The sequence below is a fragment of the Oryctolagus cuniculus genome, chromosome 3, assembly GCF_964237555.1.
Source record: "Oryctolagus cuniculus chromosome 3, mOryCun1.1, whole genome shotgun sequence".
NCBI lineage: Eukaryota > Metazoa > Chordata > Mammalia > Lagomorpha > Leporidae > Oryctolagus > Oryctolagus cuniculus.
The window spans coordinates 122,022,258-122,040,490 of record NC_091434.1 but is presented as its reverse complement, the minus strand read 5'-3'; the positions used below and the strand labels follow the sequence as shown (position 1 = coordinate 122,040,490).

The 18,233-nt window shown below is 37.8% G+C and overlaps 1 protein-coding gene across 1 annotated transcript in view; it reads right to left on the bottom strand.

The window, feature by feature from the left end:
• The window catches only part of LOC138848879 (uncharacterized), a 65,490-nt gene that overhangs the window by 19,342 nt on the left and 27,915 nt on the right, over positions 1-18,233 (bottom strand). Inside the window, exon 4 of the mRNA XM_070069886.1 lies at positions 17,941-18,164. The gene's annotated coding sequence lies outside the window, so the exon portion shown is untranslated. The remainder of the gene's footprint in view (positions 1-17,940; positions 18,165-18,233) is intronic.

Below are 18,233 nucleotides of genomic sequence, written 5' to 3'. Positions count from 1 at the left end.
CACAAACCTGGTCATGTAGAACCAAGGTTTAGTGATCAAGATTGCTATTAACCAAATAATCACCCCAATGTGAAATTATTTGAGCTGGAAAAGAAAATTACAAAAGTGGATATTTGTCATGAAAATGAACTCTGGGGGCTTCCATAGCCTTGGCAGCTCATGACAAGAGCCTAGGGTGATTACTGAGGCCATAAACAAGAGTGTCAATTTGTTAAGTCAACAATAGGAGTCACTGTGCACTTACTCCTCAGGTAGGATCTCTGTCCTTAGTGTGCTGTACATTGTGATTTAATGCTATAACTAGTACTCAAACAGTATTTTTCACTTTATGTTTCTGTGTGGGAGCAAACTGTTGAAATCTTCACTTAATGTATGCTAAACTGATCTTCTGTATATAAAGAGAATCGAAAATGAATCTTGATGTGAATGGAAGGGGAGAGGGAGTGGGAAAGGGGAGGGTTGTGGGTGGGAGGGACGTTATGGGGGGGAAGCCATTGTAATCCATAAGCTGTACTTTGGAAATTTATATTCATTAAATAAAAGGATGGAAAAGGATAAAAAAAAAAGAGAGAATGCAAAACTTAAAAAAAAAAAGAAAATGTATACCCCTTGATCTAAGGCCTCAAGCCTGTCCCAGACTCCTTCTTAAGATAATAACTAGGTGAGGACAGAGGAAATCATGCTCCAGAAAGTGAGAATGTACAAAAGCCCAGTGGTGGGAAAAACATGACAGAAACAATGGGTTGAAAGAAGGCTAGAAGAGAAAAAAGCACAGTGCAGGATCAAGGTTGGGACTTCAGGGATAGATGAGACCATGCAGATTCAGAGGCCTTCACATGAGATTCATAATGTGACTGGGGAGTGAAATCAGAGAAGCTACATGGTTGTGATATGGAGTGAAATTGCAGGGGAACAAGTGGACATGATTGACCTTGGAAGAGGAACTCAACTTTTCCATTAAAAGATACAGAGGTCTGAGATGTCTTCTCACAAGAGGAGTAGAACAGTGTTAGATCGAAATCATGGAATCTGAAAATGCCCAGAAAATGAAGTCAACATCACTGTGAAGAGATGACACATGAGAAAATGCAGGGCAGGGAGGTGTTCAGGATGACTATCAGATTTCTAGTGTGGGATCTAAACTATAGGGCATGGGAATTGTTAGGTTGAGAATCAGAATTTTTCAACAAGAGAGTAGTATAGGCAGTGCCTTTGTACTTGGGCTATTTGACTCGTATTTGCAAACAGTTACTACTCTGATGGCTAGAGGGTCATGGTTCTCTATATAAATATTCTTCTATTAGGAAAATTTAAAGCTTAGATTCACTTAGTTTCCTCTCCACGTCTTATGCTATTGTTCTATAATAGATGAGTGATTCGATCCATTTCACAGAATCATATAACATCAGTAACTTAAAGCATCTTAGGAAACCTCTTGTGACATTTTGAAAGAAGAAAACATTGAGACATTTCTATAAGTACTGGTAAATTCTTAATACACATTAGATATATTTTCTTTTACCAACATCAAAGAACAAATATATAGGAGCTATCCATTTTTTTTTGCAAGTTATGAACAGACAGGAATGGTCACAGTAGAAATTTATCACTCATCACTGAAATTCAAATGATTGTAGAGTAATAAGCCAATGTCCATCCCTATGCCTCTGACAACGTCTTTACTGGCTAAATTTCTGTTAGCATTTTATACTAAGAAACTCATACTTCTCAGAGGATGACACATAACATTAAGCTGTTAGAGAATGGTCAGCATGTGTAATTCCTTCACAAATATGCTAACAATTATCAAATAACTGAATATCAACATTACAACCACACAATATTATATATCCCATATATGTTCTTCACTTCACAGTAGTGTAATCCAAGGTAAGCCTCATCTCCCCAAATGTGCATTGTGCCTTTATGAGCATAGATGTGATAATTAAATTACTTATTTAGGAATTTCACTGAAAAGATTTGACATTTTTATGTTGTGGTGGAAACAACCTGAGTAATTTTTCTGCCTTGTGAAGACAAACCCACTATAAAAATCAAACATTCTGAGGCTGGTGCCAGCGTGCAGTAGGTTAATCCTCCACCTGCGGTGCCAGCATCCCAAATGGGCACTGGTTCTAGTCCCAGTTGTTCCTCTTCTGATCCAGCTCTCTGCTGTGGCCTAGGAAAGCAGTAGAAGATGGCCCAAGTCCTTGGACCCTTGAACCCACACGGGAGACCAGGAAGAGGCACCTGGCTCCTGGCTTGGGATCGGCACAGCTCTGGCCATTGCAGCCACTGGGGAGTGAACCAGCGGATGGAAGACCTCTCTCTCTGTCTCTCCCTCTCACTGTTACAGACTCTGCCTCTCAAATGAATAAATAAAATCTTAAAAAAAACCCTAACCAAACGTTCTTTCTCTGCTTTCAATGGAGCAGTTTCTATTTTCCCATGTAAAGAGTGTTTCCATCTTTCTCATGTGTATGTAAAATAAGGGAATCATAAATACTGATAATTCTGTCAATGAAATCTTTACAAGTAGGACACATTAACTCTTGGCTGGTGGCAATTTAGAAGACAAGTCAGGGGCGGGTGTTGTGCCATAGCATATTGGGTTAAGCTGCCCCTTTGGATGCCTGCATACCATATTAGAATGCTACTTTAAGTCCTGGCAACACTGCTTCTGATCCGGCTCCCTACTAACATCCCTGGGAAGCAGTGCATGATGACTGAAGTACTTGAGTTTCTGCCACACACCTGGGAGACCTAACAGAGGTCCTGGCTTCTGATTTTTGCCTGACCCAACCCTAGCTGTTGAGGCCATTTGGGAGTAAATCAATGCATAGAAAACCTTTGTTTTTTTCCATGCCCCCCTACACCAACCTCTTTCACTTTGCCTTTCAAATAAATACATCTTAAATAACACAAGTCATTTGTTTACTTAAACAAAATGAAATCACTAGAACAGTTCTCTTGGCACAATTTGTGTTGTTATCCCTGGGATGTTCTGCTGAAGTGGACTTATTTTGTAGAGCAATTTATGATGCAGGTTATCAGTATTGCTGAAAGTTTCAAATATAATTTCTCATTCTTAGGCCAGGGTCCTTTACATTGTTTAAAAAGCAATGCCAGCATTTTGGCATAGAAGGATAAACCTCCGCCTGCAATGCTGCCATCCCACATGGGTGCCATTTTGAGTCCCAGATGCTCCACTTCTGATCCAGCTCCCTGCTAATATATCTGAGAAAGTAGCAGAGGATGGCCCAAGTATTTGGGTTCCTGCACTCATGTGGGAGACCTAGAAAAATCTTCTGGCTCCTGGCTTTGGATTGGTCCAGCTCCGGCTATTGTGGCCATTGCGGAGTGAACCACCGGATCAAAGATTTCTTTCTCCATCTCTCTCTCTGGCTTTCAAATAAACATTTTTTAAAAAAGGCAATGTAGGAGAAGCTCCAAGATGGCAGAATATGGAGGGAGCACACTGACAGTCAGGGAAAAGATAGTTTAATAAAAGTGGAGATACTGTAGTTTCAGGGAAGAGTTAGGGAAAAAACTGCAGAGGAAACTCTTCTGGAACTAGTGGGACATGGTGGATTTAGGTGGAAGGCACAGGTGCCCATGGCTCGGGACCCCAGCCACCGAGTATATGCACCAGTGCTGGAAAGGGAGGTGAGGTGAAACCACAATAACTCGAGACACTGGCAGAAAAGCAGCAGGAAGAGTCTAGAGGGAATGAGGCTTGAAGCCCCATGGGAGAATGTTCACCAGCCTAACTAGAGGAGAGGAAAAAAAATAAAAGGGACCAGTATGGACACGATTCTCTCTCTCCACTCATCTTACAAAGGCAGGGAAAGCAATACGGCAGGTGCCATTTTGGACATACAAAGCAGCTGCGCCAGCTCAGGGTTGTGCCTGCCCTTAGCCAAGCAGAAAAACCTGACTCTGGTGGAGAGAAATAACAGGAGGTTAAGACCTAGTGAATGTGTGGAGCTTATGAACTGGGACTGTGGAAAAAAAACAGGGTGTGTGGGAGAACTCATGTTGTGGCTGAGATGTGAGTAGTCTCAGTGGGAGATGCCACAAACTGGGTAACATTAGCAACCTGGTGGTAGACACTGCAGGGTATTCTGAGCTTACACTGAGGACTGCACAGATCCTTTGTGTGGTCCTTGGGACGAGCAGACGAATATTACACCCACTGGGGCTAGCACTCAGGCACTGACTGCCATCAAGGAAAAGAGCTCAGCTGAGCAGAATTACTTCCCTTCTGAAAAGAGAGAGAGAGAGAGAGAGAGAGAAGATTTACCACACCAAACCTGGGTGTGTCACCTCTGGCACACCCTTAACTCTGAAGAACTAAACAGAGCTCTCTGGCCACACCCACCACAAGCCTCTAGAGATTCACCAAAAGCAGACAGTGCACTCAATGTAGAGTCATAGTATAATGACAAAAGCCACCACAGCGAGGGGAAAAAAAGAACAACCAAAGAATATCTCAACGAAGCCAAAGAACAAATGCAGAAACCAAGGAAACAAGAACAAGAAAGACATTATGATGCCCCCAAATGAACATGACACTCCAATACAAGATTATGAAGATGATACGATAGAAGAAATGCAAGACACAGATTTCAAAAAAAATTGTAAGAACATTTAGAAGTTATCGAAAACAAATTAATGAACTACAGAAATCCATACTGGACAGGACAGAAAAATCTCTCTTGTGAAAATGAAATCTTAAGGAGGAATCAAAATGAAATTAGAAATTTAGTAGAACATGAAATTGTGATATTGAAATCAAAATGAAATGAAGAATTCAATAGAACAAATGACAAATGCATTTGAGAGCCTTAAAAACAGATTCAGTGAGACAGAAGACAGAATGGAATAGCAGACTTAGAAGACAGAGCACAGGAAAGTATACAGTCAAACCAAAGAAAAGAAGAGGAAATTAGAAATCTAAAAAATATTGTTGGGAATCTACAGAATACTATTAAAAAACCCAACATTCGAGTTCTAGGAGTTCCTGAAGGCATGGAGAGAGAGAAAGGATTAGAAGGCCTATTTAATGAGATACTAGCAGAAAACTTCCCGGGTTTGGAGAAGGACAGAGGGACAGAGACATCCAAGTACAGGAAGCACATAAAAACCCCAATAAACATGACCAAAAGAGAACCTCACAACAACACGTTGCAATCAAACTCACCACAGTGAAACACAAAGAAAAGATTCTAAAATGTGAAGAGAGAAATGTCAGATTACTCTCAGAGGATCTCCAATTAGATTCACAGCAGACTTCTCATCAGAAATCCTACAAGCTAGGAGGGAATGGCAAGACATAGCCCAGGTACTAAGAGAAAAAAACTGCCATCCCAAAATATTATATCGTGCAAAGCTCTCATTTGTGAATGAAGGTGAAATAAAGACCTTCCATAGCAAGCAGAAATTGAAAGAATTTGTCACCACTCATCCAGCCCTGCAAAAGATGCTTAAAGATGTGTTACAGACAGAAACATAAAAAGACGGTCATCAATATCAAAGAATGTAAAGGAAGAAAACCTCCCAGTAAAAGATGACAGGAAGTTCCAAGCATATATTAGAAATATCTTTGGGAAAATGGCAGGGCAAAGTCACCACTTATCAATAATCACATTGAATGTTAACGGCCTCAACTCTCCAGTTAAAAGACACAGATTGGCTGAATGGATTAAAAACCAAAACCCATCTATTTGCTCCTTACAAGAAACACATCATTCCAACAAAGATGCATACAGACTGAAAGTGAAAGGCTGGAAAAAGATATTCCATGCCAACAGAAACCAAAAAAGCTGGCGTAGCTATCTTAATATCAGACAAAGTAAACTTTAACACAAAAATTATTAAGAGAGACAAAGAGGGGCACTATATAATGAGTAAGGGATCAATTCAACAGGAAGATATAACGATTATCAATGTATATGCACCTAATTACAGGGCACTGGTTTATTTAAAAGATATGTTAAGGGACTTAAAGGGAGACTTAGACTCCAATACAATATTACTGGGGGACTTCAATACTCCACTTTCAGAAATAGACAGATCAACTAGACAGAAGATCAACAAGGAAACAGCAGATTTAATCCACACTATAGCCCAAATGGATCTAACAGATATCTACAGAACTTTCAATCCTACACTTAAAGAATTTACATTCTTTTCAGCAGTACATGGAACCTACTCGAGGACTGACCACATACTAGGCCATAAAGCAGGTCAGCAAATTCAAAAGAATTGGAATCATACCATGGAGCTTCTCAGACCACAGTGAAATGAAGTTGGACATTAGCAACTCAGGAATCCCTAGAGCACATGCAAACACATGGAGACTGAGCAACATGCTCCTGAATGAACACTCGGTCATAGAAGAAATCAAAAGAGAATTCAAAAAACTTTCTGGAAGCAAATGAGGATAACAGCACAACATATCAAAACTTATGGGATACAGCAAAAGCAGTGTTAACAGGAAAGTTTATAGCAATAGGTGCCTACATCAAGAAATTGGAAAGGCACCAAATAAATGAGCTTTCAATGCATCTCAAGGATCTAGGAAAAACTGCAGCAAACCAGACCCAAAACTAGTAGAAGAGAAATAACTAGAGAAGAAATCAACAGAATTGAATCCAAAAAACATTACAAAAGATCAGCCAAATGAAAAGCTGTTTTTTGGAAAAAATAAACAAAATTGACACCCCATTGGCCCAAATAACTAAACAAAGAAAAGACACAAATCAATAAAATCAGAGATGAAAAAGGGAATGTAACAAGACACCACAGAAATAAAAAGAGTCATCAGAATTTACTACAAAGAGTTACATGCCAGCAAACTGGGAAATCTACTATCAATGGATAGATTCCTGAACACATGCAACCTACCTAAATTGTACCATGAAGACAAAGAAAACCTTAACAGACCCATAACTGAGACAGAAATTGAATCAGTAATAAAGGCCCTCCCAACAAAGGAAAGCCCAGGACCAGATGGATTCACTGCTGAATTCTACAAGGCACTTAAAGAAGAACTAGCTCCATTTCTTCTCAAACTATTCAGAACAATCGAAACAGAGGGAATCCTCCCAAATTCTTTCTATGAAGCCAGAATCACCTTAATCTCTAAGCCTAAAAAAGATGCAGCATTGAAAGAAAATTATAGACCAATTTCCCTGATGAACATTGACACAGAAACCCTCAATAAAATTGTGGCCAATAGAATGCAACAACACATCAGAAAGATCATCCAACCAGAGCAAGTGGGATTTATCCCTGGTATGCAGGGATGTTTCCGTGTTCACAAAGGAATCACTGTGATACACCACATTAACAGACTGCAGAAGAAAAACCATATGATTATCTCAATAGATGCACAGAAAGCATGTGATAAAATACAACACCCTTTCATGATGAAAACTCTAAGCAAACTGGGTATAGAAGGAACATTCCTCAATATATTCAAAGCAATTTATGAAAAACCCACGGCCAGCATCCTATTGAATGGGGAAAAGTTGGAAGCATTTCCACTGAGATCTGGTACCAGACAGGGATGCCCACTCTTACCACTGCTGTTCAATATAGTTCTGGAAGTTTTAGCCAGAGCCATCAGGCAAGAAAAACAAATTAAAGGGATACAAATTGGGAAGGAAGAAGTCAAACTATCCTTCTTTGAGGATGATATGATTCTTTATTTAGAGGACCCAAAGAACTCTACTAAGAGACTATTAGAACTCATAGAAGACTTTGGCAAAGTAGCAGGATATAAAACTAATGCACAAAACTCAACAGCCTTTGTATACACAGGCAATGCCATGGCTGAGAAAGAACTAGCAAGATCAATCCCATTCACAATAGCCACAAAAACAATCAAATACATTGGAATAAACTTAACCAAGGACGTTAAAGATCTCTATAATGAGAATTACAAAATCTTAAAGAAAGAAATAGAAGAGGATACCAACAAATGGAAAAATCTTCCATGCTCATGGATTGGAAGAATCAATATCATCAAAATGTCCATTCTTCCAAAAGCAATTTATACATTCAATGCAATACCAATCAAAATACCAAAGACTTCTCAGATATGGAAAAAATGATGCAAAATTTATATGGAGATATAGGAGATCTGGAATAGCAAAAGCAATCTTGTACAACAAAAAGAAAGCCGGAGGCATAACAATACCAGATTTCAGCAATACTACAGGGCAGTTGTAATCAAAACAGCATGGTACTGGTACAGAAACAGATGGATAGACCAATGGAACAGAATAGAAACACCAGAAATCAACCCAAACATGGACAGCCAACTTATATTTGATCAAGGATCTAAAACCAATTCCTGGAGCAAGGATAGTCTATTCAATAAATGGTGCTGGGAAAACTGGATTTCCATGTGCAGAAACATGAAGCAAGACCCCTATCTTACAGCTTTCACAAAAATCCACTCAACATGGATTAAAGATCTAAATCTGTGACCTGACTGCATCAAATTATTAGAGAACATTGGAGAAATCCTGCAAGATATAGGCACAGGCAAAGACTTCTTGGAAAAGACCCTGGAGGCACATGCAGTCAAAGCCAAAATTAACAATTGGGATTACACCAAATTGAGAAGACTCTACACTGCCAAAGAAACAGTCAGGAAAGTGAAGAGGCAACCAACAGAATGGGAAAAAATATTTGCAAACCATGCAACAAATAAAGGATTAGTAACCTGAATCTACAAAGAGATCAAGAAATTCCACAACAACAAAACAACAACCCACTTAAGAGATGGGTCAAGGACCTCAATAGACATTTTTCAAAAGAGGAAATACAAATGACCAACAGGCACATGAAAAAATGTTCAAGGTCGCTAGCAATCAGGGAAATGCAAATCAAAACCACAATGAGGTTTCACCTTACCCAGGTTACAATGGCTCACATACAGAAATCTACCAACAACAGATGCTGGTGAGGATGTGGGGGGAAAGGGACACTAACCCACTGTTGCTGAGAATGCGAACTTATAAAACCGCTAGGAAATCAGTTTGCAGATTGCTCAGAAACCTGAATATAGCCCTACCATACAACCCAGCCATCCCACTCCTTGGAATTTACCCAATGGAAATTAAATTTGCAAATGAAAGAACTTTCTGCACATCAATGTTTATTGCAGCTCAATTCACAATAGCTAAGACCTGGAATCAACCTAAATGCCCAGCAACAGTAGACTGGAAAAAGAAATTATGGGATATGTACTCTATAGAATACTATACAGCAGCAAAAAAGGCAATGAAATCTTGTCATTTGCAACAAAATGGAGGAATCTGGAAAACACCATGCTGATTGAATTAAGCCAGTCCCAAATAACAAATATCATATGTTCTCCCTGATAGGTGACAAGTAACTGAGCACCAAAAAGGAAACCTATTGAAGTGAAATGACACTATGAGAAACAATGACTTGATCAGCCCTTGTTCTGACTGTGGAGGAATAACTTAATACTTTATCCCTTTTCGTATTTTCTGTGGTTCTACTTAATACTATTGATTGAACTCTGTAATGAACACACAATTATTTAAATTAAAATTTAAGTTTAAATTTAAGTTTTATTTAATTTAATTTAAGTTTTAATTAAGTTTAAATTTAACTGAAAAGTGATCCTTGTTAAATATAAGATTGGGAATAAAAGAGGGAGGAGATGTACAGTTCGGCACTTGCTCAATCAGACTTGCCCCAAATGGTAGAGTTAGATATGTGCCAGGGGATTCCAATTCAATCCCATCAAGGTGGCATGTACCAATGCCATCTCACTAGTCAAAGTGATCAGTTTCAGTTCATAATTGATCCTAATGATAGGACTGAGAGTCAAATGGATCACATAAACAAGACTAGTGTCTGCTAATACTAACTGATAGAATTAAAAAGAAAGAACAATCCAACATGAGAAGTGGGATACACAGCAGACTCATAGAATGGCAGATGTCTTAAAGAGCGTTATGGCCTCAGAATCAGCCCTTCAGGCCTTTGGATCTGGCTAAAAAGCCCATGAGAGTATTTCAGGTATGGAAAGCCAAGACACTGGCAAAAAAAAAAAAAAAATAAAATGACCTAAATGAAAGATCTCTGTGAGTGAAATCCCAGCAGATAGAATGGGCCATCAAAGAAGGAGGTACATTTCTCTGAAGGGAGGAGAGAACTTTCACTTTGACTATGACTTTGTCTAAATAAGATCAGAATTGGAAAACGCAAAAGGCTTCCATAGCCTTGGCCACTCATGACAAGAGACTAGGGTGATTACTGTCGCCATAAATAAGAGCATCAATTGTTAAATCAACAACAGGAATTTCTGTGTACTTACTCCTCATGTAGGATCTCTGTCCTTAATGTGTTGTACTATGTGAATTAACAGTATAACTAGTACTCAAAAGGTACTTTATACTTTGTGTTTCTTTGTGGCTGCAAACTGTTGAAATCTTTACTTTGCATATACTAAATTGATCTTCTGCATATAAAGATAATTGAAAATGAATCTTGATGTGAATGGGATGGGAGAGAAAGCGGGAGATGGGATGGTTCCGGGTGGGAGGGAGGTTATGTGGGGGAAAAAGCCACTGTAATCCAAAAGCTGTACTTTGGAAATTTTTGTTTATGAAATAAAAGTTTAAAAAAGAGAAAAAAAAAGGAAAAACAAGAAAGATTATACAGAACCAGGTTAGCAAAAAAGTGGTATGTATTCAAGACTGCATGATAAGACATGGAGGTTCATTATAACATTCTTCCTTCTTCTGTGTTAGAAACTTTGCATAATAAAAATCAAAAGGACAAAAACAATCATAAATAAATATTATTTATTGGCCAGAAAAAAAAGAGGAATGCAGTAGAGTTCTGTGTTAATATGAATGAAAATGGAAAGGTCAGTACTGGCTAGTTTGTAAAATTATAAGGCAGTTTCTCTTTTTGGACATAAACTCCAAATAGTTACAAATGTAGTACAGGAGATTAATCCAATAATAATGCATAATTAATTATATTCTGATTAGATTTGAAAAAATGCAGTATTTCAGAAGTTTTTAATATAATTTGTCACAATAACTTCAATTCAAAATGCTTACGATACTTCTTCAACATTATAGAAGTATTTGATAAAAATTGGACATTCAAGTTTGACTTAAATAGGCAATCAATTAAGTCATTTATTCTTGACACTATGCTATATAAATATAAATTGACACATAGTTTAGATACAGATATGGATTGCAGATTTAGAAATGCTGCAATGATATTTTCTATCACCACTCTTGTTTAACACTGCTTTGTAAGTAAGACCCAATTAGAGATAACTGGGATAATGGGTAAAATTATCATTGCTTATCAAATAGCATGTGACGAGAAAACTAAACTGTATTAACTGAACACTTCTTTTTACAAAAGTGCAGTCTCTTGGAGGTTGCAATTTATATTGTCATCCTCTACCAAAAATTAAATGAGTTTGAAAACTGCATTTACAGTAGCACTAGGGAAAGATTAGGAATAAAAATATATTTTGAACAAGAAATGCACAAAATTCATAGAACTACATTTTAAAACTGTCTTGTGGAATATAAAATGTGAATAATTTAAAAGGCAACATACTAGGACCAGCATTGTGGTGTAACAAACAAGGCCACCATCTGTGACACTGGCAGCTCATGGGGTACTGGTTCAAATGCCAGCTGCTCCACTTCCAATACAGCTACGTGCCCATTTGCCTGAGAAAGCAGCAGAGGATAGCCCAATCCTTGGGCCCCTGCACACAGATGGGATACCTGGAAGAGGTACCTGGCTCCTGGCTTCAGCTTGGCCCAGCCCTGGCCATTGCAGCCATTTGGGGAGTGAAGCAGCAGATCCAAGATCTGTCTTATTTTCTGTCTCTCCATCTCTAACTCTTTCAAATAATAAAATAATTTTTTCAAAAAAAGGGCAGTGTGTTGTTCCTGTTAAGAAAGTCCCCAAAAGATAAAATTCTAAATTTCCCTCAATTACTATTTGAAATGTAATCTTGTATCAATTAACTTGAAATATAAGCTTTAAAATTGTTGTTTAAAATGTTATGATTTACAATGCTCATAGACTTTACTTTTTATTTATTGTTTAAAATTTATTTTTAAGGAATACAAATTTCACAAGTACAACTTTAGGAATACAGTTATTCTTCCCACCATACCTGCTCTCCCATCCACACTCCCACCCCAGTCTCCTCTCCCATTCCCAGTCTCATTCTCCATTGACATTCATTTTTAATTAACTCTGTACACAGAAGACCAACCCTATTCTAAGTACAGATTTCAAAAATTTGTACACACACAAACACACAATCTGTTTGAGAACTAGTTTTATAGTTAACTCTCATAATACAACTCATTGAGGACAGAGGTCCTGCGTGGGGAGTTAGTGCACAGTGACTCCTGTTGTCAATTTAATAACACTCTTTTGTATGACATCTGTGACCACCTGAGGCTCTTGACATGAGCTGTCTAGGCCATGGAAGCCTTCTGAGTTCACAAACTCTGTCAGTATCTGGACAAGGCCATAAGCAAAGTAGAAGTTCTCTCCTCCCTTTGAAGAAAAGTACATCCTTCTTTGAGGGACACTTATTTTCACTAGGATCTCACTCACAGAGATCCTTCTTGTAGAACTTTTTTTTGCCACAGTGACTTGGCTTTCCACACCTGAAATGCTCTCATAGGCTTTTCAGTTAGACCAGTAAGCCTTAATGGCTGATTCTGATGCCAGAGTGTTACTTAAAGCAATTGTTATCCTATGAGTCTGCAGTGTGTTCACTGCTTCCCATGTTGGAACATTCTCTGCTTTGTAATTCTATCTACTATAATCATCCCACACTTGATCCTATTTATATGATCACTTTAACACTTAATCCTATCTATATGTGCACTTTAACACTTAATATGATCACTTTAACAATTAAGATGGCAATTTTACCACCAAACTTAATGAGATTTATAGCCCCTTGACAAGTTTTTAAACTGTACCCTTAGAAGTAAGTCTGTAGGAATGTATGCAGAACTATACAGCTTTACAACTAGACTTTTAAAAAAATTAAAAAAATCAAAGAAAGAAATGGAAGAGGAGGAGAACAGGAGGAAAAGGAGAAGGAAGAGAGGAAAGATGAGCAAATTCTTAAAAATTCTACCAGTTAGATACTGGTACAAGATTAGACAGAATAATCATAGAAGAGGGGAAAATAGGGATTTAAAGTAGGTCAACATGGGTACAGATTTTAGCATAAGACACAAATCACTTCCTTTAAGCAGTAGAATTGATGGTTGTTCAATGGTGTTAGAAAACTTCATGCAACATCATGAAAAAATGTAGTTACTCTGTCATACTTTTTTTTTTTTTTGGACAGGCAGAGTGGATAGTGAGAGAGACAGACAGAGAGAAAGGTCTTCCATTTGCCATTGGTTCACCCTCCAATGCCGTCGCGGCCGGCGCACCACGCTGATCTGAAGGCAGGAGCCAGGTGCTTCTCCTGGTCTCCCATGGGGTGCAGGGCCCAAGCACTTGGGCCATAGCAGAGAGCTGGCCTGGAAGGGGAGCAACCGGGACAGAATCCGGCACCCCGCCCAGGACTAGAACCTGGTGTGCCAGCGCCGCAAGGCAGAGGATTAGCCTATTGAGCCATGGCGCCAGCCAAATTAATAATCTTAATAATTATTAAAGCACTAATGAAGGGGCCACCTGAGACAAAAGCAAAAAATGTTTGATAATGGGAGGTAAGGGAACCAAGACCTTCCAGCAATAATGCCCAAGAGGACTTTATGTAGATGTTCTTGATCTATTCACTTCCAAATACTGGTCACTAGTGACATGAGCCCATCGAGCATTTGAAATATGCCTGATGTGACTTTGGACTTAAAAGTTTAATTTTTATTTAATTTGGATCAGGCATTTGATGTGGTAGTTAAGATGTCACTTGGATGTGCCTAGTTTCAATCCCCTGTTCCACTCTGGACTCCAGCTTCCTGCTGATCTATGGCAGGTAGTGGCTCTAGCAGCTTGGTCCCTGCCACCTATATAATAGACCTGTGTTGAATTCTGGGTTCCTGACTTTGGTCTGGCCCAGTCCTTGGTACTGTATTTGGGGAGTGAACAAGATCGATTTCTGTGTGTTCTCTCTCTCTCATCTTTCAAATACATAAAAATTTTTAAAAGAATTCATATTAATTTAAATTCAGAGGACACACACGGATAGTATGGTATTGGGCAGCACAGTTAAGGGCCTCAACATAATAAAATACAGGGTTATAAGAAAGAGTTCTTCTCATATTAAATGGAACTAACATAGAAACCTGAGTAGCTCTGTTGCAACACTGGGTGGAAAAAGCAAAGCAAATACCAGATTGGATATATATTACTCATTGGTGATGGGAATCTTAAGTCATTACACTAAAAGAGACCAATTTCATGGCTTAAATTTAAAAGAGCTAAACTACCAGATATTAATTCCATTATTAGGAAGAGAGAGAGAGAGAGAGAGAGTGTGTGTGTGTGTGTGTGTAGTCAATAAAGGATGAAATTTTCAATCATTCAGTCACTGGCCAAATCTAGAAATAGTAGTATTTAATATTCATAGTTGAATTTAAAATAATGCTAATGAAAGAATACAAATACAATTAGAAATTCCAAACGCAATATGGGAGAAATAATTTTTATTATAAATTATTTAAAATTATAAGTAAATAATTAAATTATATTATTATATATTATATTAATATATCGTATAGTAATTATAAATTAAATAATTATAAATCATTTATTATTATAAATTATTATTATTATAAATGGAAACCAGTGATTAATGATAAAGTATGAAAGAAGAAACATTTAATATTGATCAAAAGGTCAGGTATCACAGGCCATCTTGTTACATATCAAGCACTGGAAAATAACTGTCAATATCCCAGCAATTTTCAGTAAGTATCAATAAAGTAAGATTTTGGCACCCAAACACTGACTTGAGCTCTAGTTTCGAGAACTTTCTATTTAACTTTAGCTTCCAGTATTTTTAGTATCAAATGCCATCAATTCTGTTCTATCAGCATTTTCAGGAAAGTCACAAGTTTGGGAATACTGCCCACGATCAGCATATTCCCCATGGCTTATATACCATCCATTCCTCCAGAACTGCATTATAAACTGTTAACAATAAAATGACAACAGTAACTATCAGCTTGTAAATGTTTATATTTCTCTCACATGCAATACTGTATGGGCCATTTACTAGTTTTAATATGTATCCACAGGATTAATACTCAAATGGAGTATAATGTGGAAAGTGCAGAACTAAAGAAATAAGTCTATCTGAAAGCAAAAGCACACATTTTTTAGGATTTAAAAATATTACACCTAGAATGCCAACAACTAAGAAAGAAATGTGGAAAGGTGTCTAAGTAGCCATGATTTCAACAATATAAAATCATTAGACAGGGACCAAACACATAATTGTCTCTTGGCAATATTACCTAAGTTTGCAACTTTTTTCTGTCCAAATGACAATGAGCTATACAATCACTTACTTCCCTCAGTTCTACTATAGAAAGGCATGATTCTGTGGTAAACAACAAACCTTCCCTTTCTAAAGCTTTCATTGGCAATTAACCAAGATATTGTTTTCCTTTGCTGACTCAATTATACAGTTCCATGTACACTTAGCAACTCACGTCACAGATGCTACAGAGCATGCAATTTAAAATTATCAAAGGTTTCACGGCAAAAATCATTCAAGTTCACACAATTTATTTATTTATTTATTTATTTTATTTTTTTTTTGACAGGCAGAGTGGACAGTGAGAGAGAGAGAGACAGAGAGAAAGGTCTTCCTTTGCCGTTGGTTCACCCTCCAATGGCCGCCGCGGTTGGCGCGCTGCGGCCAGCGCACCGCGCTGATCCGATGGCAGGAGCCAGGAGCCAGGTGCTTTTCCTGGTCTCCCATGGGGTGCAGGGCCCAAGCACCTGGGCCATCCTCCACTGCACTCCCTGGCCACAGCAGAGGGCTGGCCTGGAAGAGGGGCAACCGGGACAGAATCCGGAGCCCCTACCGGGACTAGAACCCGGTGTGCCAGCGCCGCTAGGCGGAGGATTAGCCTAGTGAGCCGCGGCGCCGGCCACAAGTTCACACAATTTAAATGTTCAGTAACTCTCAAGGTTTAGTCTAATGTTATTAGGCAAACTCAATTCATTCTTTTTTTGGTAATAAAACTAGCCACATTAGTGAGCCCAAGAGTATGCAGAATAAAAGGACCAGAAGAATTCTATCTTTTTAGAAAGAAACTTTGCTAATTAGTGAAATTAAGAATTAGATTTTGTCTACTGCTGAATGTTGAATTTGTCAAAAACAATTTATATTTAACCGCCATATCAAATTGCTTAAATTAAGTGAAATCATGCACTTGTCAAATAGTTCAAAGAAAACTGCTTTGCCTCAAAGATACTGAGGAGGAGTCAACTAGTTGAATTTAATGAAAACAGAAAAAGAACAAACTGCTGTCCTGAACAGTCAGTGTATGTGGTAACCATATTTCCTCTTCATTGAGTGACAGTCCTGCAGTGCTTCCTAGATCCTTGGAATCTATTTGCAGTCTGTACTGTGTGCTGATTTGCGGTGTCAAAGCCACTAAAAGAAAACATTTTCTCCATATCTTCAAACATGTCATCAAACTCCACCTCTGAAAGAAAACTCCTGGAAACGATGCCTTTGTCTGTTGGAACCATCTGGCGTGTCTGGAAGTGATTTTCAAAATGCTTCTTGGACTGAGTGCTTTGGTTTTGACCAAGAAACAAAACTACAGTATTTAAATAAGTAATCAAAACTGAAGTTAAATGATTGCTCAAAAGGGCTTCCACTACCTCTCTGTCCTTTACAGTGTGTCCAACTGTATCACACTCTTTTTGCCTATTAGCATCTGCTAAAAAAGAAAAAAATGCTTTAGTACCAAAAATATTCAAAATTACATATATTCAAACCTCTTCAGATAAGTGAATTCAAGTCCATCAGGAAGGATTTCACATCATAAATAAAAGCAAAACTCTACATACATAAGGATATTAAAATGTAAGTTATAAGTTGGGGACTTTGTCTTGTTGTCTGCTGTATTATCAACAGTTAAAAAAAAAACAGTTAACTCAATGCCACCTGTAGTTAAATACCCAACAAATATTTTGCTAAATAAATGCTAGCGTTGCTGTATATATTGCTATGTATGTGGGCAACAATTAGAATTCTTCAATCTTTGTATCATTTGTATAAAATCATTACTTCTCTTGAAAAACTAAATCATCAAATATAAACAATTACTAGAATTTCAGATGTTTTATTTCCTTACTAGCTAAAGTAAGTATTTAATTCCAGCTCCTTACTCAGTTACCTACACCCATCAATTACTGAATGCTCTGACAAGCAGTTGGCTTTAGAACTCGTTTCAAGTGAAAATCTGTTGCATACTTTTCCTTCACAGACAAATGCAGCTGTGAAATGCAGCTCAAATGAATAAAAAGTAACAAGGTATTTGAGCCTATTTTAATCATTTTATATTTAATCTACATACTTAGTGTAATATTGTGTTTCATCTATTATTTGACAAGGATTTGGGGTATGTAAAATTCCTTTCACATACAAAAAGCAATTTTTAAAATAATAGAACAAAATAACACATTTTCAACAATTTTAGATCTGTATGTCAATAAAACTATTAACTATCATGCATTCACTCAGGCATCTAATTTATGTTATATTAAAAAGAAAGTCCAGAGAATCTCATTATATGTAAATACCACGTGCTCTCCATCTCCACAAAACCTTCAAATACAGGCACTTCTTAGCTATCATTCTTATTACTACCTAATGCCTATGAGACCTCCGAGTCATTTACTTACCTTCTGCAATCTCTCTGAATTTTGCTTCAGCATCAGGACACTTTTGTCAGGGTGGAACTTCATGGCCATTTTGTAAAAGGCCTTCTTGATCTGGCGCTCTGATGCTGACTCTGGCACACCTAATATATCATAGTAGCTTTTCTGAGGCCAGAGTTAGTTCTGTTATCATCAAAATACAGACTGCAAAGATGAAAACTGACTGGGGAGTAGCCATCTCTACTATCCTAAAAAAGAAAAGAAAAAATTGGTTTCCCACAGAGCTTATCTTAATACTTGTTCCTTTAAAAAAAAGA